The 22,141-nt window shown below is 44.1% G+C and overlaps 1 long non-coding RNA gene and 1 other non-coding gene across 2 annotated transcripts in view; both read left to right on the top strand.

Annotated features, from left to right (window-relative positions):
* The window catches only part of LOC135363745 (uncharacterized), a 65,137-nt gene extending 55,093 nt beyond the window's left edge, over positions 1 to 10,044 (top strand). Inside the window, exon 4 of the long non-coding RNA XR_010409801.1 lies at positions 10,023 to 10,044. This is a non-coding gene — a long non-coding RNA (uncharacterized LOC135363745). The remainder of the gene's footprint in view (positions 1 to 10,022) is intronic.
* Positions 10,045 to 21,701: 11,657 nt separating this feature from the next.
* TRNAE-UUC (transfer RNA glutamic acid (anticodon UUC)) lies at positions 21,702 to 21,774 on the top strand. The gene has a single exon. It is a non-coding gene; the product is annotated as a tRNA-Glu (tRNA).
* The last annotated feature ends 367 nt before the right edge of the window (positions 21,775 to 22,141 follow it).

The following is a 22,141-nucleotide window of genomic DNA, read 5'->3' as shown; positions in this document are numbered from 1 at the left end:
TGCTCAGGGTAGAGTCTGCTTGAGATTCTCCCTCCTGCTCCCATATACACTCTCTCAAATAAATAAATAAATAAATAAAATCTTTAAAAAAAAAAAGTATCAGAAAAGAAAAAAAAAAAAAAACAACAGTCACTGGCCTAAGATAGGGATGGAATGCTGAGATTTCTCAACTGTGAGTTTGGGTTCTATGGGTCAGGGTCTGGGGAGGAGCATGGCATCCTTAAATTCAGTGCCTTGGGGAGTTTAATAAAGGTAATACAATTTACAAAGATGAGCGTAGAGCATAGGGGAACAAGAAGGGATGGTGCTATGTCCAAGGGGTTAGCAACACCAGGAGCCCATGCCTCTGCTAGGCCTGAGAGAGCAGGGGGCGGAGAAGTTACTGGCACCAGTGAGGGTAACTCTATGGAGAGGTCTACCTAGCAAAGCCATGAACTTCGGTTGAGGTCAGTCCATGGGGAACCACACAAGAGCAGAAGTAATAAATGCCTACACCCATTCTCTTCTCTCCTTTAAGTGCTCCCCATGGGCTGACCTCCCCTGGCAACTGCAGAGCAAGGGGGCTTGTTGAAGTAGTCTACATGGGTCAGACGTCCAAGTTAGGGAGCTGGGCGGAGCAGGATGGAGAGTGGACCTAAAGGGGTGAATGGAAGACACCTGACATACTTGCCATGGCCTAGAGAGAAGAGGGGCAGAGGGGACTGAGGAGAGAGGAGAAGTGACACCGAGAAACCACCGAAGCAAGGTGGCCTGTTGCGGGTTGCTGCTCAGAAGCCAAGCAGCCCGAGATGGTGTCTCTGAAACCCAGAGGGGACCACCCATTGTCAGCTGTCAGCCTGCTGCCCAGCGTGTGCTCTGTTTGAAGCCATGTTTATCTGCATGGCGAGACTGTCCAGTGCCCATCAGTCCATCATTGACAAACAACACCAGCAGCCTTGAATGTGCCTGCAGATGGGAGGTGGAGGACTCAGACCTCTTTTTAAAAATTAAGTTCTAAAAAATAAAATTGTATATTTTAAGGTGTACAATATGATGATTTGATGTACACACACACACAGTGAAATGATCACTACAGTGAAGCTAATTAACATATCTCATATAGTTAGCTTTCGTGCGTGCGCGCGCACGTGTGTGTGTGTGTGTGTGTGTGTGTGTGTGTGGTGGGAGCACCTGAAATCTACTGTCTAAGCAAATTTCCGGTATCAATACTTTATTATTAACAAGAGTCATTGTATTGTACATTAGATGTCCGGGATTACGGAGAGGCATGCTGGTATGAAGGCAGAGGCTCATCCCTGGCTGAGGTGGGACTGGACTGAACCTGTTTAGCAGGACAGTGGTGGGCCATGATGTTTCAGTTAACACAATATAATGGGGAACATTCCTGGGCAGGACAGTGGAGCTTCAGAGTTGTAGCTTTGGAGAATTTAGAGTTCTTAATAAACTGTCAATGGCATTAGGAACTAGGCAAATGTCTCCATTTCTGTGGATTTGTTTTCTTCGGTTACAGAGCTGACTTTGAAATTGATGATATGGATGATTGGGAATGTTTGAAATTTCATGACTCCAGGTACAGCCCCAAATCCTGAAGATGGAACCCAGCCCCTGGCTGCCTCACCGCATTGATCTTGTGGTCCTCTCCCCTTGTTCCCTGCACCCTAGTCACCTAGAGCCTTATTTCAGGGCCTCAAAGGGCCATGCTCCTTTCCACCTGTTGGCCCTCCCCTCTGATTCCCTCTACCTCCTCCTATAGCCACTTTGCTCCTTCATTTAGACTCAGCTCAAAGTCACTTCTCCACAGAAGCCCTCCCTGACATTCCAGACAGGGTTGCATCATGGCTTCCGTTCTCTGGTAGCATCTAGCCCATCTCACACCACTCACAACTGTAATTAAATCCTTAACTGAATGACTAGTCATTTAATGTCTGCCCCCCTTGACTGTAAGTTCTGATTTGCTGCTGCCCCGTGCTCGTGCATAGAAGACCCTTCGTAAATATTGGAGGGAATTATTGACCAAAAGCTAAAAATGAGTTAAGGAGTGGGTGTACACACATTGCACAGAAGAGACTCAGAAGAAACATAGATTAGGAAGGATATTTGCTGGCCCTCTCCCCACACCAGCCTTTCTTGGTGCGGGGAACAAGGAGCAGCTGAAGGCAAGGATAGGAGGCGGCGGAAGGCAGGGAGCAGACACAGGCAGACACAAATCTGATTTCCAGTCGATTTCCCAGACACCTGCGGATGATGAAGAAAAGCTGTTGCCAGATGTCTCAACACTGATCTCATGCTCTCTAGCAAGAACAGAAAAAGCTATCCAGGAAATATTGACAGAAGAAAGCTTTAAAATGTGAGAATAGCAACCCTCTTGCTCTGCTAACTGATTTGCAAAGGTCTGGGCTTGAGGCCTGAGGTGGTAACAGGTTCAAGCCAAAGGAAGTTATTTTAACTGGTGTCCTGACATCTGGGGAATTCAAGAGCTGGCAAAGCGAAGTGGGCTATTTATAAAATAGTAATAAATAAATAAATAAATGTTTGTAGCTTTCTAGTCGACCAGAACAACAAACACAAGGCATACTGTGATTAGAATCCACCAGCTCCAAATTATAAATCCGTCAGGAACAGACAATAAAATGCCAGGATTAAAACCAAAATCTTTATTTCATAATGGCAGATTTATATTTGTGGGGTGGGATGGTCTCTGTAGAAGAGGTCACATGTTAAACACGGGCCTGACAGGCTCTGAGGAATGCTTGGTCCCGAAGGAGGATGGAGTTAAGGTTTATGGAGAGCTCAGAGAAATGAGTTTGGGACCCAGGAGGAGGGCATGAGGGAGACTAGGGAAATAGGTGAAGAACAGAGTGAGAAAGGGAGTGGGAACCGGTGTGTGAAGATGATGGGGGGAAGAGGAAGCAAATGGGCAGAGGAACAAATCTGATGGACACATACATGCCCATGGCAATTCTCCCTTCCTCCCTTCTTTCCTTCCTCCCTCCTTTCCTTCCTTCCTTCCTTCCCTCCCTCCCTCCCTCCCTCCCTCCCTCCCTCCCTCCTTCCTTCCTTCCTTCCTTCCTTCCTTCCTTCCTTCCTTCCTTCCTTCCTTCCTTCCCACCTTCCCGCCTTCCAATTCTCCTTGCCTTTGATTCCTACTATTACTTCTTTTTAAAAAAATCTCTTGGGCGCCTGGGTGGCTCAGTTGGTTAAGCGACTGCCTTCGGCTCAGGTCATGATCCTGGAGTCCCGGGATCGAGTCCCACGTTGGGCTCCCTGCTCAGCGGGGGATCTGCTTCTCCCTCTGACCCTCTCCCCTCTCGTGCTCTCTGTCTCTCATTCTCTCTCTCAAATAAATAAATAAAATCTTAAAAAAAAAATCTCTTTATTGGGGCATGATTGACATAAAATGTTGCAGATATTTAATGTATACAACTTAATGTGTTTGGAGACAAGTTTACACCCATGAAACCATGGCTACAATCTATAATCATAATCATTCATCACCTCCAAAGGTTTCCTGGCACCCCTTTTGTTTGCTGTTGTTTTGTTTTGTTGTTTTCCTTTCGTGGTAAAGGCATGCAATGTAAGATTTGTCCCCTTAGCAAACTTTTCAGTACAATGCAGTCTTGCTGCCTCAGTTGTACAGTAGGTCTTCAGAATCTATTCATCTTGTGTGATTGAAACTTTGTGCCTTTTGATCCACATATCCTCATGGCCTCCTCTCTCTAGGCCCTGGAAACCACCATTCTCCTCTCTGCTTCCATGTGTTTGATGAGCACATTCTTTTATTTTTGCTTCAAGTTTTGAGTGAATGTTTATCAATCATGATACCGGTGGGTATTCCCTTCAGGTTACACTTAGCTTCTGAGAATTAAGATCCTCTGTGTCTCTTGTTACTGTGCTGACTCCTGGGGCTGCCCCATTCTCTGCTCATTCTGTTACAGGTCTGTCTTCCCAGGCCTGTGGTAGAAAACACTGTGATTCACAATAGTCAACACAATAATATAGAATAGATTAAAAGAGAACAAGCTATGTCATATGCATAGTTTTAACATGTTATAATAAAACATAATTCAAGATATAAATAATATCCAGTAGAATACACGACAGTAGAGGCACCTGGGTGGCTCAGTCAGTTAAGTGTCTGACTTTGGCTTAGGTCATGTTCTTAGGTTCTGGGATCGAGTCCCGCATCGGGCTCCCTGCTCAGTGGGGAGTCTGCTTCTCCCTTTCCTTTTGCCCCTCCTCCTGCTCGTGCTCTCTCTCTCTCAAATAAATAAATAAAATCTTTTTTTTTAAAAAAAAGAAAGAATATATGACAATATACAGTAGAGTATTTTTTAAAAACTATATTTTTACTTACCTCAAATAGTATGGTGAAAAGGAGTTTCTGGCAAATTGAAGATTTTGGTAAATTAAAAGATGGAATTGGGCCTGGACACCAGCCGAGCAAGTTGTCACCTGTATGTGTGATTGAGGAGGTGGTGGTAGAGATTTCTAGTCTGAAATTCCAATTCCGTAGCCTGTCATTTAATCATGAGATAGTCTTTTAAGGTCTCAAGTCTTCTTAGGCATCACTGGTGAAATTCAGACATTCTTGAGAGAGGTTGCACTTTCAGTGTTTAGTAGGTGACCCTGTGGTTACAGGTGTTGGAATCAGCATTTTACTGCTTCCCACTTCCCACTCCTACACACCTCCCACTTTTTAGACCTCATTTCCTGTTTCAAATCTGACCATTCATGCTTCCTACTTCTCACATCACAAATTCAATAATCTTACAACAGTTTACCTCTCTCCCGTTTACTTCTCTCCCGACCTTTGTTCTATTTTGTCATCTTTTTTACTTCTACAGAAATTATAAATCCCACCTTACAGCACTGCTAAGCTTTCAGTAATTTTCTTTTCAGGAAATTATGAGAAGAAAATAAAGGAGTGCTTCACGCTTACCCACTTATTTACCGATTCTGGTGCTCTTCATTCCTTCTTGCAGATCCAAGTTCCTATCTGGTATCATTTCCCAAGCCTACGGAAGATCTTCTGGCATTTCTTTTAGTGTAAGTCTGCTGGCTACAAATTTTCTCAGTGTTCTTTTGTCTGAACATGTCTTTCTGCATTCTGCTTTTGTTTTGTTTTAAAGATTTATTTATTTTAGAAAGAGAGAGAGTGAGAGCGTGAGCAGGGGGCGAGGAGCAGAGGGAGAGGGAGAGGAAGAGAGAATCTCAAGCAGACCCCCAGCTGAGCGTGGAGCCTGATGAGGGGCTTGATCCCATGATCCTGAGAGCATGACCTGAGCCAAAACCAAGAGTCAGAAGCTTAACCGATGGAGTCACTCGGTGCCCCTGTACTCTCTTTTTGAGGGATAGTCTTGCTGGGTACAAAATTTGGGGTTGATAGTTTTTTTGCTTGTTTGTTTCAGTATTTTGGAGATGGGATTCCATTACCTTCTGGCCTCCATTCCTCCTTTTCTTCCTCTCCTATTCTTTCTCCCCTTTCTTTAATAATAATGTAGCCATCATTTGTATTGTTTCCCTGTTTGTGAGGTCTTTTATTCTCTGGCTGTTTTCAAATTTTCTCTTTGCTGTTGGTCTTCAATGGTTTGACCATGAAGTATCTAGGTGAGGTATTCTTTGTGTTTATCTTGCTTGTAGTTCACTCAGATTCTTGGATCTATAAGCTGAAATTTCACATCAAGTGTGGGAAATTTTCAACTACTATTTCTGAGGAGTCCAGCTTCCGGTTAAAAACCTATGTGGGATTTTTTCAGGCCTGGCCATAGGCAACTGCAGAGGCTTTCCCTGGCAGGCCTCATGGTGGGAAGCTGCCCTCCCCACACCAGGCTTGGTGCACGGTCAGTGCATTGCAGTGTGGAGGGAATTGTAGTTAAGGACTTGGGCCCCACTGGAGGGTCATGCTCATCCCATATTTGCATTCTGAGCCTCAGAACCTTTATTCCTAGATCTTTATCTGAGGCCTTGGGCAGAGGTCTTTTTTAGGTGCCTCTGCTGAAGTCTCCCTATAGGAGGAAAGAGGGAGAAAACCTGAAGACACTTTCCCCTCCTGACTCAGTGCCCAGTACTTTTCCACTTAGGGTCCTCTCCTCCCTTCCTCTGACCCCAAGGTCCATAAAACTGCTGGAGTCTTTTGTTGGGGCTCTTTCAACAGTGAGAAAATCCCCATGTCTGATCTGATTCACCTGACCCATGACTGGTATGCCATTTCATGAGGAAAATAAAACAAAGGAGAGTCAGTGTTTTCTCCAATTTTAGCCTCTTGCTCATACTATCATGATAAGTAATTAAAGGCTTAACTCTTTCATTTTTGGCTTGTTGCTTTAATCTGTTACTTGGACATCTGACAGCTCAGGTCTCTTTCTCTCCCAGCTCCTGACATTTCCTTAAATAATTTTGCTGTCCCATTATCACCTTCTTCTCCTTATGAAACTCTAGTTACTCATGTTAGGCTGTTTAATATTGTCCTTATGTCTTTGGAGCCTGGTTCATTTATATTCCATCTCTTTTTACTTTTCTTCAGATTGCATGATTTCTATTGATTTATCTTCAAGTTCATCAAAGTTTCTCTTACCACTTTCAATTTGCTCAGCTCCTGTGCAGTGAATTTTTCATTCAGCTATTGTACTTTTCAGTTCTTGAATTTTCATTTTTAAATGCTTTTCATTTCCTCTGATGAGATTCTATATCTTTTCACTCATTAAAATCATGTTTTCTTTCCTTTTCTTTAAATTTAAATTTATATATTTATTTTTTTGTTTCAGGAGTAGAATTTAGGGATTCGTTGCTTACATATAGCACCCAGTGCTTAACACAACAAGTGCTCACCTTAATACCCATCACCCATTTAGTTCATCCCCCACCCCCCACCCCTCCAGCAGCACTTAGTTTGTTCTCTATAGTTAAGAGTCTCTTATGGTTTGCCTCCCTCTCTCTCTTTTTTTTTTCCCCTTCCCTTATGTTCATCTGTTTTGTTTCTTAAATTCCACATATGAGTGAAATCATGGTATTTGTCTTTCTTTGACTGACCTATTTCACTTAGCATAATACACTCTAGGTCCATCCACATTGTTAAAAATGGCAATATTTCATTCTGTTTAATGGCTGAGTAATACTCCATTGTATATATATATATATAACCACCATGTTTTCTTTTAATAATTCTGCATATCATCCTTTAATTCTTTGAATATATTTATGATAGCTTCATTGTCTCATAAATTACATATACAGAACACCTCTAGGTTGGTTTCTACTACCTGCTTTTTTTGGATTATGTATTGCATTTTACTTTGTGTGTATATGTGTGAGCATGTCTAGTAATTTTGATTGTATACTGGATATTGTGGGTGAATCAGTGTGGAGATTGAATTTTGTGATATTTCTCTGTTGATTTTTGTTTTCATAGGTAGTGGGATTACTGGTAGATCACCTTGAACTTGTGTAAGCCTTGGTTTTATGTTTTCTTAGGGAGTATTTATGAAAATTCCAATGTTTTTTCAAAGCATAGCTTTAACTTGTGGGATTCAATCTCATAATTTTCATCAGGCAATCTTATCAAAGCTTGATTTTAGACTTGGGTAGGGTAGGTCTATTGTAAACTTTACTCTGGGGCATGATTCTTACTGCTGAAGAGTGGTATTTCTGGTGTCTCACCCGGTTGCCTGGGAACAGGTGTTTTAAAGGTCTCTCCATTCTTGCTGACAACATCCCCCAACATTGCTTAACCTCAGGTATTTTTGTTCTGCCCTCAACCCCAGAATAGACAAATTCTGGTACAGTTTGTCTGAACTCTCCCTCCACATGTATAAGTTCAGTCCTTGCCTAAGCACTTGCAGAGATCCCCACATGGGATTCTTCCCTCTGCATAGATCCTTCAACATTTGTGTCCCACCTCACAGAATCCACTCTAGTTGCCCCACACTCTGATCTCTGCCTACTGAGCTCCGCAGGACTCCTGTGCTCTGCTTGGTCTTCAACTGTCACCCAGTTGGGAAATTGCTTCCTGGTGTAGAGCTGGGGGCTCAACTTGTGAATTTCGCTTCTGTTTTGTGATTTTGTATGTAATTTGTGAAAACAATTCCATCGTATGTTTTGCTTTTAAGGTGTTTTGGCAGGAGGACTAGTCTAGTATTAGTTACGGGAGACTGCAATTCCCACCATGGGTTCTTGAACAAGGTATAATGAGAGGGTGTTGATGGACAATGATAAAAGTGGTTTGTAGAGCAGACAACTGGGGAGTCAAGATGCTGAGTAGGAGGCATTTCCGTCTTCTAAGCTGAAAACTAAGGTCAGGATGAGGTTTGAGGAAATACAAACAAAAGGGAAATACCATGCTAGAGAAAGAACTAGTGTTGGGTTAGTGATAAGTTGGATGTGAAGAATGAAGAAGAAGGTTTAAAATGGTGCCAGAAATGTTTTAGAAAGGAGTTCTATCTCTGGATGTAAATACTGAAATATTTATGAATGAAATGATAACATGTCTGGGATTGATTCAAAATAATAAAATTCAGGGATGAAAGTGGGGAAAGGGTGGGGATAGAGGTGAGACGAGAGTGACCATAGATGACAATTGTTGAAGATAGGTTATGAGTCCTTGAGAATGTATTATATGCATTTTTCTACTTTTGTGTCTATCTGACATCTTAAATTAAGAAATCAAACAAAATAAAACAAAAATGAGGGGTTATAAACCTGGGAGGTGGAGTGTAGGTGAAGTTGGGGAGACTGCCGATTTTCGAGGTAGGGGAAGAGGGGATCAGGCAGTGGCAGTTCGTTAAGTCTAAAATAGGCTTTTATGCAAAAATTGTTTTAAAAATGATTTGCCCCAGCTGACTCATTCTGCTCCCTTAGAAGTGGCATCAAGTGCAAGGTGTATTTGATTAGCTGCTTGAAGATGTGGGTCATACGGCACCTGCTGACCAGAGGCTGTAGCATCAAGGCCACTCACTGACCCGGCTCTGGATTCAGTGTTTGTGGCTCCCATTAGCTGAGAAAGCTCTGCATGGCCCGGGCCCAGACTACAATGCACAGGTTTGGTCAGACTCTGGCCCACATCTCCCTGAGTGGTTCCTGGAATAATTTCTGGAGGCATTTTGCTGTACTACCCCTTTCTGTACCGCCTTCTTGGTCAGCTGTACATGCCTGGAGCCTCCCCGAATCTTGCTTGCTCTCACCTGCTTCTTTCCAACTAACTGTGGACTCCGTAATTGAGCCCAAGAGAGGGGACTGTTCCCATAGCCTGAGGAGTTTCAAAAGTAGAGAGACTTTTCTACAAGTTAAGATAAAGAAGAAGGAGAAGAGGGGCACCTGGGTGGCTCAGTCATTAAGCGTCTGCCTTCGGCTCAGGTCATGATCCCAGGGTCCTGGGATCGAGCCCTGCATCAGGCTCCCCGCTCGGCGGGAAACCTGCTTCTCCCTCTCCCACTCCCCCTACTTGTGTTCCCTCTCTCGCTGTGTCTCTCTTTGTCAAATAAATAAAATCTTTAAAAAAAAAAAAAAAGAAGAAGGAGAAGAAGAAGAAGAAGTGGAGGAAGAAGAGGAAGGAGGGGGAGGAGGAGGAAACCATTTTCATCTCTTACATACCACTTTCTTTTCTCATTCATTCAACAACCCTTTTAGGTGCTGCTGTGTGCCAAGTTTTATGTTAAGGAGTGGTTGAGGTTCAAAGGTAATCAAGACACAGGTCCTTCCTCAAGGATCCACAGCCTGGCGGTGAACGAAAGACATGCACACAGAGTGATAGAGTCACAGGCACCATGCGAGATGTCTGTGCGGGCCCCGGTGGGACACAAGGAAGGAGTGGGCGGCCATTATTATTTTGCTCTTTCCTGGGGTCTGGGTTTTAATACTGTCCTTGCGACCTATGCATAAACTAGATTCTCTCTGAATCTCCATTTTTTCATTTTAAAATAAGGCTAACTATACCTGCTTACAGATTTTGGGAGTGTCAAAAAAAAGTCTAAAAGGACATTTGCAAGCCATTGGGGTTGATGATGATGATGATCTTTCCTTCTTCCCAGGCACACCAGTGAGAACTCTGGGCCCAGCTTCTCCCAGGTGACAGTCAAGTGACCGTTGTCGCCTGCACACTCAGCCATATGAACATAAGCTGGGGGCTGCAACCATTTCCAGGGAAGATCTGCAAGTAAGAGGAAACCTCTTTTGCCATGTAGGTAATAAATCTTCTGCCTATTGACTTTTAAAAGTGTGGAGGCAAATGTCCCATTTGTCTGTTTAATACCAACCACCCCCTTAACATTTGTTTTGCTGTACGGTTTACAAAGTACTTTAGAAAGTCACAAATCACTGGTGTCTCATCATAACCTTTTGACTTGGTAGAAGAGATTTCATTTTAACCCTCATTTACAGAGGTGGAAAATAGGGCCCAGTGATGTTAAATGTGGGGCCCAGGATCCCTAGCTGTAGCAGAAGCCACAACTGAATTCTGGTCTTCTCTTTCCTAATCTTTGAGATCAGCCGCTCCTCTTTGTAAGCATCTAGAGCACTCAGGGCTCCCCTTTGACGTCTTTAGGAGAAGGTTGCAAACTCTTTTTTAAAATGTGTAAGAAATTATTTGTATTTGGACGTGTGGTGGGCATCGGGAGCTCCCCCCCCCCCCCCCCCCCCCGCCCCGGGCCCTGCTGCAGTCACAATCAAACAAACAAATAAGCATCTCCATTGTTTTGTGGATTATTTCCCCATGAGGCAGATGTTTACTTTTCACAAATGAAAGCTCATTGTTGTCAGGAACATTTAAGAGGCTTAACCTGTCTCCTCTGGCATATGGCGCTGGCTTTTCATGATAAAACTGGCTGTGTGCAGCGGCAGACGAAATTGCAAGCCTCCCCCTGAAACTTCATCAGTCGCTGTTGCGGCGTCACTGCTTTCCTATGCGGGGACTTGTCTGGGCCTCTTCCACTGTGAAAGGGAAAAAAAAAAAAAGAAAGCCTGTTTCCTTTGGTAGAAAATACTCATATTTTAATGGATGTGATGTCATGAATTATTAAACTAGCTTAACTTTAAAGCCAAGCCCAAAGAACGCCTAGTGAAGAATGACCTTGAGACTCTTGAAAAATGGGAGTGTTGAATGGGCCCGCAGACTCGAAGATGGATTTCTACTCTAGTTTATATTTATGCAACTGTGAAACTTGGTCCCTTGTTCCCAGAGAAATCCTTTGTGCAGCCGTGTGGAGAAAGTTATTACATTTTAGTGCAGAAGAGCTGTAAAGTTTCTTTCCTCACGTCTCATGAAAACAGGAGTGCTAGCGATCTTTGTGCTGAGGGATGGCCCTGAGGAATGAGATGCAGAGTCTCAGAAGACAAAAGGAAGCAGACAGGCATTGTTCTTAAAGAAAAAAAATAAAGAGCCCAACATTAGGTTCTTCTAAGGGGTTTGTGCATAGCCCGGGTCCTGCCACAGGGCTCTGTTATTTCTGATTCAAGGTGAATCAAAGGAAAATAGGGTGCAGAAGGACAAAGATGATCCACCAGCCAGCGTTGCCTGACCACATGATATGCGCCCATAGTAACTTGTGTGGAGGTCCAGGGAGAGCTCCGGAGGGGGTGTGATTTGGGGAAGGATCTTTCAAAGCATTGGGTTTAGCTACCCCAGGCTCATTCTTTGGCCGCAGGTTGCTGGGCAGAACCACAGACACTAAGAACTGGGTGAGTGTCCTCAGTTCCTCCAGTGGGCGCTGGGAAGTTGCCTCTGCATCCATAGAGACTTGAGAGTCAGGTTCCCTCTTTGTTTTTTGTGACACAAGTTCAATGAGCAGTCTTTGGAGACAGGAGATGAGAATGAATGGGGAGGGTGAAGAAACCAGTAGTCTTGGAGAGTGTTAAATGCTTGCCTCAGTCTTATATGATTGATCATGGAGGGGTACAGCATTATCCCCATTTTACAGGGCAAGACACTGAGGCTCCTCGATGTGTAAGATTCTTGACATCACACGGTTCCTGACAGATCTGAGTCTACATCCGTCTGACATCAGACGTTTACGTGAATTTACCACTCTTACTATGACATTCTGGTCTGAGTCAGTTTTTACTCTCTTCTTGCTTGTTTGTTTGAACTCTTGGCCATTACATACTGATGTCTTCCATTCATTCCTCCAGAACACAACTCCCCCCCTTCAGCACTCCGCCCTGCAACTCGGCAGATGGCCCTATCTTGGCTGCTTCCGTGGTGCCCTTGTTCTTTGGCTCACAGCTGGGTTTGGCCAAGGTGAGACCCAGACAAGGCACTGGATGGCAGGTGGGTGGGAAATGAGATTGGGGCATTGATTTCCCCACTTTTCTCTCTGTTGGGCTCTCTCCGGAAGGTCGCCGCTCCTGCCACGTGGCCCTTGCCATGCAGCTCCCCTCTGTGGGTTTGACTAACTGCCCCCTCCACTGCCCCTTCGGGTTTAGGGGGTGGTGACAGCTGCTGCACGGTCCCTTGTGCTTTCTTCCACACTGCCCACACTTCTGTCAATTAGCCCCAGTAAGGGGGTTAGGACAAGTGGATTGCGCAATCTGAGCGTGCCATTTGCTACCTTCTGGCACCTTTACTGATACAGTGAGGCGTCCCGTCATTGATGTCAGAGTTAATGTTTTGGTGTTCCGTCCATTAGTGACTCTTTTTATCAGGAGAGAGATGATTTGGGTCTCCTCTTTTTTTTTACTAAGGATTTCCTATTTTAACTTCCAGAGGACCATTTTTTTCCTCCCTTACCTTCCTTTTTTTTTTTTATTTATTTTTATTTTATTCTTATGTTAATCCCCATACATTACATCATTAGTTTTAGATGAAGTGTTCCATGATTCATTGTTTGTGCACAACACCCAGTGCTCCATGCAGAATGTGCCCTCCTCAATACCCACCACCCTTTACCTTCCTTTTGCCTTACTACTTGCCCTCTGGATTTCCTCCTTTCCCCTCAAATTGAGTCTGCATGACCAGGGCAAGCCAAGTTTCCAAGATTATTTTCCAAGATTGAGTTTCTTTGGTCTCCAAAGTCTCTGTTCTTCTATTAGCATTTCTTTGCAAAACAATCTGTTGGATTGTCTTGAGAAAACGATGTGTATTTACTAGCCTTCTAGAGAAAGTTGATATTTCTCCAGAAAGGCAGGGAAATAATGGAAGTCTGTTCAGTAAGTAACAGTAAGGAGAATAAAGGGGGGGAAAGGCAGGAGATTCAGAATCAAGGTCAGTTTCCTCTGTTGTTGAATTGCAGCAAGCATTTAGTGGTAATAAAATCTTTTCCTGTATAATACATTTTATATTAAAACTGCAGCCATTTAAATGAAGGATTTTATGTCTGCACAGTCTTTATTGAGCATGAAGGCTTACAAAAATGCTTTTTTTTTTTTTTTTCCTTAAAAAATTTTTGAGCTTTGAAAAGCTACTCTGCCCCCCGGGCTCATAGGAGTGAAGATGCAGAGGTGGGGCGTAGCCAGTGGCTCACGCAGTTCCTTGCTTGTGCTATTTAACCTCGGACCCCTGTTATTCTGGGCCTCCGTGTCTCTTGAATAAACAGTAAATCTTTCCTGATGGCGCGGCAGCTTTATGATGTGGATTCATGCGTATTTTCAGAGGAGCACGAGAGACCTTTTAATGCGTTTTGCCTGCTTTTACTGGTGATTTAGCCAGGGCCTGTGCCTGTTCAGCCCATCTCTGGTAAAGGGCAGACCCTGACACTGACGTGGTCAGCACTCAGATGATCAGTCTTCTGGTTCCAGGACAAGAAAGATTAACTCCGGTGTTATTTCATAGGTTGGCTTGAAATGGATTAATTCTTCTGTTGAAGGTTTATTGACTCGTGTTTTTCCAAGGTCTTTGTCCTTCATTTTTAAATTTTTAAAATTATTTTTTAAAGATTTTATTTATTTGAGAGAGAGAGAGTGTGACAGAGAGAGCAAGCACAAGCGGGGTGAGGGGCAGAGGGAGAAGCAGACTCCCGGCTGAGCAGGGAGCCCGTCGAAGGACTCGATCCCAGGACCCCGAGATCATGACCTGAGCCAAAGGCAGTCGCTCAGCTGACTGAGCCATTCAGGTGCCCTGGTCTTTGTCCTTTAATATTGAAAAAATTGTGATCTACCCCTGATCCTAAAACAGCAAGATGAGATAGCGAGAACTTGATAGGTCCTCCTTCTACCACAGGATCATGCAGGGTGCAAGTTTGCTAGCCTGGTTTTCTGGCTCTTCATTTGGGGCAGATTGGAAGTGGTCTCAGAAGGTTCAAGGACATGCTGAGGTTAGATATACCAGAAGGAAAAAGTCAACTCACGGAGCAACTCCATTTTTTCCGTAGTCATTGCTGATATTCATGGGAAGAACTGTTGGATCGGACTCTTCTTGTCATGAGCATGGTGTAGAGGAAACAAAAACGCTAGGCGTGTAGCTTCTGAGTACTTGAAATATGCATTTGTGTAGGAAATTATCTGCCAAGGGAAGTAGACTATTGTTGGTGCGGATCTGACCTATAGCAGGAGATGCCTCATAATCTATAAATATCTGCTCTTTGAGTTAGAATGAATTACCTGAAGACGGCAGGCTCCACTTTACATCTCAGATCCCCAGAACTGCATTTCCCATTGGACAGTTAACAGCACCTTTTAAAATCTGAATTTCCCCAGTACACTGACCTCACCTGACTTCTTAGCCACAGCCTTAACTAGGCTTTAAAAATAGCCTGGAAGCCAGCATAGTGGAGAGACCATTTACTTCAACAACTATTTTGTGTTGCCTATAATGTCATGTAGATCTAAGTCTTTTCGGTATCTTTCCACTACAATGGCAGCATATGGTCCTATTGTTACAATCAGATATTCTTGTGGGAAATTAGAGGCCATGGGTGAATGGAGAGGATATTATTGTTGAGGCTAAAGCTGTTGTTTTAAGCCCTGAACTTAAGTTTCCTGCAGTTTTATTTTTGGAAAGCTCAAACCTTTCAGGAAGTTTCGGCCAATATGCTTTGATTTTTATTTTTGATAGTGTGGACTAATGTTTACTCTGGGCTCCTGCAAATTGGTTAGGAGGGCTTTGCGTGGAGGAGAAAATGTGGACAAATACTGTTAGTTTACTTAGTGCTGAAGGCATTGGCTGTGAAAGAAAGGAAACGACACAGTTCTTTAAGCCAAAAAAAAAAAAGAAATCGTAATCTTTTTGCTCCTAAAGTATATATTCCTGAAAACCTTGTGAGAGTCCTGTGAGAAAGAAGAGAGCAAAAGGAATGGGAGCAAGAGAGTTGACATTAGCTCAGAAGCCCAAACTGCTAGGCCAAGGAGAGAATTGCCTCATTAGAAGAAAACATTTTATTAAAATAATGAATGTTTATTATATGGGACAGTATAAAGAATATGATTTCACTGAGCAGACACACGAGCACACACACCCTCGTGTGCACAAACACACGCACGGAGGAAAGAAGGAATGATAAAGCAGAAGCATGTCGGTGTGCTTTATAATTCTGGATTTGTTTTTCGAGTTTTGAATTAATTAGATACCATGTTGAATTCCAAATGTGATAATTAGGCAAATTAATGCTGCAGTGAAGTTATTAATGAGGCAAAATATGCTAATATGCTTTTGATAAAGAGCTCTTCTTCTGCCTACCAAGAAATTGGCAAACATCTTTCATTTGGGGCCAGACAGCTTATCTCAAGTGATTTACTAAAAAGGTTCTCAGCTGTATGCTGTGAACAAATGTTGTAAATAGGGGTTAATGTCTAAATTTTTGATATGTGTGAGCCTGGATGTGGCATGGCAAGTCCCGTGACACTTAGCCTGGCTTCTGGGCGGCAGAGTGCCCAGAAAGGCCAAAGGGCTCTCCAGTGCCCTTCAAGGCCTGTGTGACCACAGGAAACCTCCCCCGTCCCCCCACCCACTTGCTGGTGTGGCTCCTATTAACACCGCCACCGACACTCAACTCACGGCTGGCCGTGGCTGCTAACCTGCCAACCTGCTGGTTTCATTTCGGCAGACTTGGTGTCTCCTTTGGTTTTTAGATGTTCAAAACTCCTAGCCAAGAATCATTAGGGAACCCATTTAGTGGTTTGAAAGTGACACAGCAGAATTCCTCTTTCCGATCTTAACTCCACTATTCAGAGCTCATCATGCATCAGGAGTCCTCCTGGGACTGGGGCGAGACACCATCTACCCAGGGGGAGCTGGCCATTAAAAACAAAATTTATGGAAATATGAAAAGAACTTTCCCATGAGCATATCATTATTTTAATCCTTTTAATCATAGACTCCATGAGGGCACAGCCTAATTTTGATTCATTTAGAAACAATATTTGCTAAATGAGTTTCACTCTGCACCCTGGGTAGGACAGTTTTGACGTTGTAAAGCTGAGGACAGAAGACCCTAAGGTGTGTTTGAGTGGGGCAGCCCAGTGCTCAGTCCTTGGCTTAGTGAGTACTATTGATATGTGTCCTATGGCAGGAAAGAGATCGTTTATTAACTGTGAAGTGTTCACAGAAAGTGATTGGATCAGTTAGGAATGAATTAGACCACAAGTTACAGAAAGCCTTACTGACAGGTTTATTAACAAAGAAGTTTATTTTTCTCTCATGAAAAGCAAACCAGGATGGGTGGTCCACAGCTGAAAGGTATCTCTGGCAAGTTGTCAAGGTTCTTTTTTTTTAAAAAGATTTTATTTATTGATTTGAGAAAGGGCATGAGCGAGCGAGAGAGAGCACAAGCAGGGGGAGTGGGAGAGGGAGAAGCAGGCTCTCTGCTGAGCAAGGAGCCCCATGCAGGGCTGGATCCCAGGTTCCTGGGATCACGACCTGAGCCGAAGGCAGACGCTTAACTGACTGAGCCACCCAGGCGCCCCGTGTCAAGGTTCTTTCTATCTTTCCATTGTATCATTTCCGTGGGCACAAGGCAGCTGCTGCACCTCTAGCCATGACATTTGGGTTTCAGGCAGGAAGTAGAGGGAAGGGTCAGCCAGTCTGTTCCTCTAGGGAAGGTTTCCCAGAAGCCCTAGGCAACGACCTCCACTTATCTCTCATTGGTCAGAATTGTGTCACGTGGCCAACCCTGACTGGAAGGTCCGCCCGTGAGGTGGGATCAGCTTGCTCACAGCCTTTGCCACGATTCTCTTCTTCCGCGCGGGGATCCTGGCGGTGAGGTTGTATTCTCATTTGACTGCAAAATTTGGTGGCCTGGACAAATCTGATGTGAAAGGGCAGTTCAGGTAACGAAGCCATTTTACTTTCGCCCGTCGGAAGGCAGTGTAGTGTGGGAATACACCTGCAGACTTCAGGTTGAGCTGTGGGACCGCGCGGATGACTTTCACCTCTCTGACCCTTCGTTCGTGTATTTGTGAATTGGAGAACATTCCGGGGTTATTGTTAGGAAGAAATTGGGATAACACGTATAAAGTGAATATGCTAGCGTGTTCAGCTTGTTAATAGGTGGTAGCTGTTCAGGTGGGGAATGTATTCCAGGTTGTATTCAGAATAAGCTGCCGTGTAAGAGACATGTGATGGGGGAGAATGGTTATGCACAATCCTTTACCTTTTAAGAGATGGGGTCTGGTAGGTGGAGGGGCCTTCTGGCTGAATGGATTGACAGTTAGGAGGCTGTAAATTTGAATTGATAAAGTCTGCTAGGAAAGGTGGAGAGACTATGAAACGTGGGAAGGGAAAGAGCGGGGATGAGGAGGCAGGGAGGCAGGAAGGCCGAATGTGGGAGGGGGTGGTGGTGGTGGTGGGAGAAAGGAGACCCCGCAGCTCTAAGTTGGGGAGGGAGGCCTGAGAAGGGATGTCCGGTGGGGATTTTTGGCATGAAGCTGTGCACTGTGGGATGTAAGGCCTTCCTCTGATTCACCTGAAGAGCCATCCAGAAAACATGCCTAACTAGTGGTTTGGAATGAGAGGTTCTGTTGGTGAATGTGAAGAAAAACTAAGTCTTGCCTTAGGGTTGGTGTGAAGTTACAGCTGACACAGAGTTTCCAGAAGGTTTGTTTCACACAGGTTCCACCACTAAGTGTCAGGCTTAAAGGTGACAGACCACACAGAACATATGTGGCGAGGACTCGTGTGAAGTCAGTGGGTAGGTTCTCTGAGAAGCAGAAAATGGCAATTTGTGGGTGAAATTTCCCTTCCAGGCCACTCGTGAGAGTACGTCCTGAAGGAAGATGGAGGTCTCAGCTCCATGCTTTCCTTACCCGGTCTTACTTCTTTGTGTGATTGAGTTATAATATAACATGTTTGTGCTTTTAGCAGTAGAAAATAAAAAAAAGTTATTTTTAATTTTTTTGGCATCACGTACTTCTAAACAAAAGCCAGTACTATATTTGGTGCTTGCTTGGAAAATACAAACCAGCAATCTGTTTCAAACCTGGAAGAAAAGCTGGCTCCTTTGAATTATTGAATAGTGGCACAATACTATATTTGATGAGTAAATCAAGAGATTTTTCAAGAGTAGTTGTGAATATACTTGGTTTTCACTTCATGGACCAACTTTAGAACTTAACCTTTGAGTAAAATGTGACTCCACTGGTTATTAACGGATAAGCAACATACACACTAATATCCAGCAGGTACAAATCATAGACCACAAACTCACCTGTTTAAGAAATGTGGCTTACTTTGTTTCCCCCACAGTTGCGGATTTTCTTTTCTTTTCTTTTTTTTAAAGATTTTTATTTATTTATTTGACAGAGAAAGACACAGTGAAAGAGGGAACACAAGCAGAGGGGGAGGGAGTGGGAGAGGGAGAATCAGGCCTCCTGCCGAGCAGGGAGCCGGATGTGGGGTTCGATCCCAGAACCCCGGGATCACGACCCGAGCTGAAGGCAGACGCTTAACGACTGAGCCACCCAGACACCCCTCTTTTCTTTTTTCTTAAAGATTTATTTATATTAGAGAGCGAGAGAGCATGTGTGCCCATGAGTGGGGGGAGGGGCAGAGGGAAAGGCAGAGAGAGAGAGAAGCAGACTCCCCATGAACGGGAAGCCTGACTGAGATCATGACCTGAGCGGAAATCAAGAGTCAGATGCTCAACCGACTGAGCCACCCAGGCACCTCTGCAGATTTTCTTTTTCTTTTTTTTTTTAAATTTTTTACTTTGTTCAGTTAGCCAACATACAGAAATACATCAGTAGTTTTTTTTTTTTTTTTTAAAGATTTTATTTATTTGATAGAGAGAGAGAGATAGCCAGAGAGGGAACACAAGCAGGGGGAGTGTGAGAGGGAAAAGCAGGCTTCCCGCCGAGCAGGGAGCCCGAGGCGGGGCTCGATCCCAGGACCCTGGGATCATGACCTGAGCTGAAGGCAGACGCTTAACGACTGAGCCACCCAGGCGCCCCTAGAAATACATCAGTAGTTTTTGATGAAGTGTTCAATGATTCTTTAGTTGCGTACAACACCCAGTGCTCATGACAACACGTGCCCTCCTTAATACCCATCACCCGGCTACCCCGTCCCCGCACCCCCCTCCCTTCCGTAACCCTCGGTTTGTTTCCCAGAGTCCAGAGTCTCTCATGGTTCGTCTCCCTCTCTGAATTTTTCCCCTTCAGTTTTCCCTCCCTTCCCCTATGGTCCTCCATGCTATTCCTTATGTTCCACATATGAGTGAAACCATGTGATAATTGTCTTTCGCTGCTTGACTTATTTCACTTAGCATAATCCCCTCCAGTTCCATCCATGTCGATGCAAATGTTGGGTATTCATCCTTTCTGGTGGCTGAGTAATATTCCATTGTATATATGAACCACATCTTCTTTATCCATTCATCTGTTGAAGGGCATCTCAGCTCCTTCCACAGTTTGGCTGTTGTGAACATTGCTGCTATGAACATTGGGGCTCTACAGATTTTCTGATTTGAATCCCTATTGGACCAGGAGGTAGAAACTTAATCTGAATTAGTTCAGAGTCTCCTCTCCCTTTCTGGGAGTGGGTCTAAGTTTGGGCTGGCAGGTAAAGGGGCTTTTTGTCATGTCACAGGAGTGGGAGGGAGCACATGGTTCTGGGTTGTCATCTGCCCACATACTTGCTAGGATGTCGTCATGCGAATGTGGTGCCATTTGTCCCGCTGGATCACTCCTGGGAACTCTGTCCCAACTATATCCTTTCCCAGTTTTGTTCTCTCTTAGTGTCTCTCCACCCACCCTGATAACTCAAGTGTGAGTATTGCTCCCCTTACTTCGGGGCCAAAGGAAACTCAAAGCTGTCCAAGACCTTCTACCTTCACACCACATGGCATGTTTCTTGTCTCGCTCCTGTCCTCTGCAGGCTGTGGGGACTCAGTGATCTTCCTAGATCTTTGGGCAGCAGGAAGGGCTCTGGGCTCTCTTGGGATGTCTGGTGTGCATTGATTTAGGCGGGGCCGGGGGACAGAGACCTTCTCAGGAGTGCAGAGGTGCTCAACTTCCGACCCTTTTTTTCCCTTTCCTCAGCTGGGGTAAACCTTATCTGACTTTCTAGAACAGGAGAAACTGGCTCTGACTGATCATATATATATATTTTTTAAAGATCTTATTTATTTATTTGAGAGAGAGAATGAGAGACAGAGAGCATGAGAGGGAGGAGGGTCAGAGAGAGAAGCAGATTCCCGGCTGAGCAGGGAGCCCGATGCGGGACTCGATCCCAGGACTCCAGGATCATGACCTGAGCCGAAGGCAGTCGATTAACCAACTGAGCCACCCAGGCGCCCCTGACTGATCATATTTTATTCCAAATCTTTTGTTTTTGCCCCAAGTCCTAGACTTTTGAAACTTAAAACCTTTTTTCTCAAACTATTGCTCTCATTTTCTTCTGTATCAGGTCTTCCCCGAGTAAGCAAAAATAGAATTCTCATTTACCTTGGGTGACAGAAAGTATGGCTATTGGAAATACTGTTAACATTTCAAATGATTACCTATGACTGACTGATATTCCATATAAAGAACCGGAAGTGCTATGCCAAGGTCCCTGAGGGTATCTGTCTGCCTTCCTGCCTGCCCCTCCCGCCATCTTGGCTCTTGCTCTTACGAACCTCTCAGAGGACTGGTCAGACATGCTGCTTCTTGAGGGCAAGAGGCAGACATTTTCTTTCTCTCACAAACTGGTACAAGGCTTTGCTCAAAACATTCACCACAGCCCCCTGCCCATCTGTAGGCAGGGAAACCACACTTCTTATGTGTGGGGTGCTGACAGTTTTTTTGTGTATTCAAAACACCCAGCGTCAAAGACTTGTCATCTTAGGCAGATGCCATAATTTAGTTAAAAACTTTAGTGGGAGCCTGGGTCAACTGAACTGTGAGAGATGCTGTGTTTTCCTCTCAGAGCCTGGTGAACTCTGGGAAAGGCTTTCATAGCTGGGAGATGACTGAAATGTGTCATGAAAGATACACATTCACTAAGAGTTTGCAAGAGGTGAAGGGGTTTAGTGGATAACAGAGGGAGTACCCAAAATAGCACGTACCAATGTTACAACTGGGGGAGAAACGAGAGGATTTGGCAGCCATAGGATGCCCCCAGTCACTTGAATTCACTGTGTCAAAGGAAATCAAGTCCTCGGGAACTTTGTAATTTTAATTTTTTTATTGTGGCAAAATATACATGCCATAAAATTTACCACTTTAATCATTGTAAGTGCATATTTCAGTAGCATTAAATATATTCACATTGTTGTGCAACCATCCCTACTATCCATCTCCAGAACTTTTTCATTAGCTCATATTGAAATTCTGTACCCATTAAAATTAACTTCCCATTTTGGGGTGCCTGGCTGGCTCAGTTGGTAGAGCATGTGACTTTCAATCTCAGGGTTGTGAGTTCAAGCCCCACATTGGGTAGTAGAGATTACTTAAAAAAAACAAAAAAAAACCCAAAAAAAACCCCAAAACATCCCCAATCCTTCTTTCCCCCAGCCCCTCATAGCCTCTGTTTTAGATTCTGTCGCTATGAATTTGACTGTTTTAGGTACCTCCTGTAATAATGTAGTAATTGTCCTTTTGCCGGCTTATTTCACTTAGCATAGTATTTCAAGGTTCATCCATGTTGTAAGCATGTCCCAGAATTTCCTTCCTTTTTGGGGTACATAATATTCCATTGTATATATATACAGTACATTTCATTTCTCCATTCATTTGTTGATGGACATTTGGGTTGCCACTTTTTGGCTTTTGTGAATAATGCTGCTGAGAGGATGGGGGTACAAAT

The sequence above is a fragment of the Mirounga angustirostris genome, unplaced genomic scaffold (assembly GCF_029215605.1).
Source record: "Mirounga angustirostris isolate CCGP_5_RB_7025 unplaced genomic scaffold, mMirAng1.0.hap1 SCAF_3, whole genome shotgun sequence".
Lineage (NCBI taxonomy): Eukaryota > Metazoa > Chordata > Mammalia > Carnivora > Phocidae > Mirounga > Mirounga angustirostris.
Note: the sequence above shows the minus strand (reverse complement) of the source record. Positions and strands in the feature narration are given on the sequence as shown.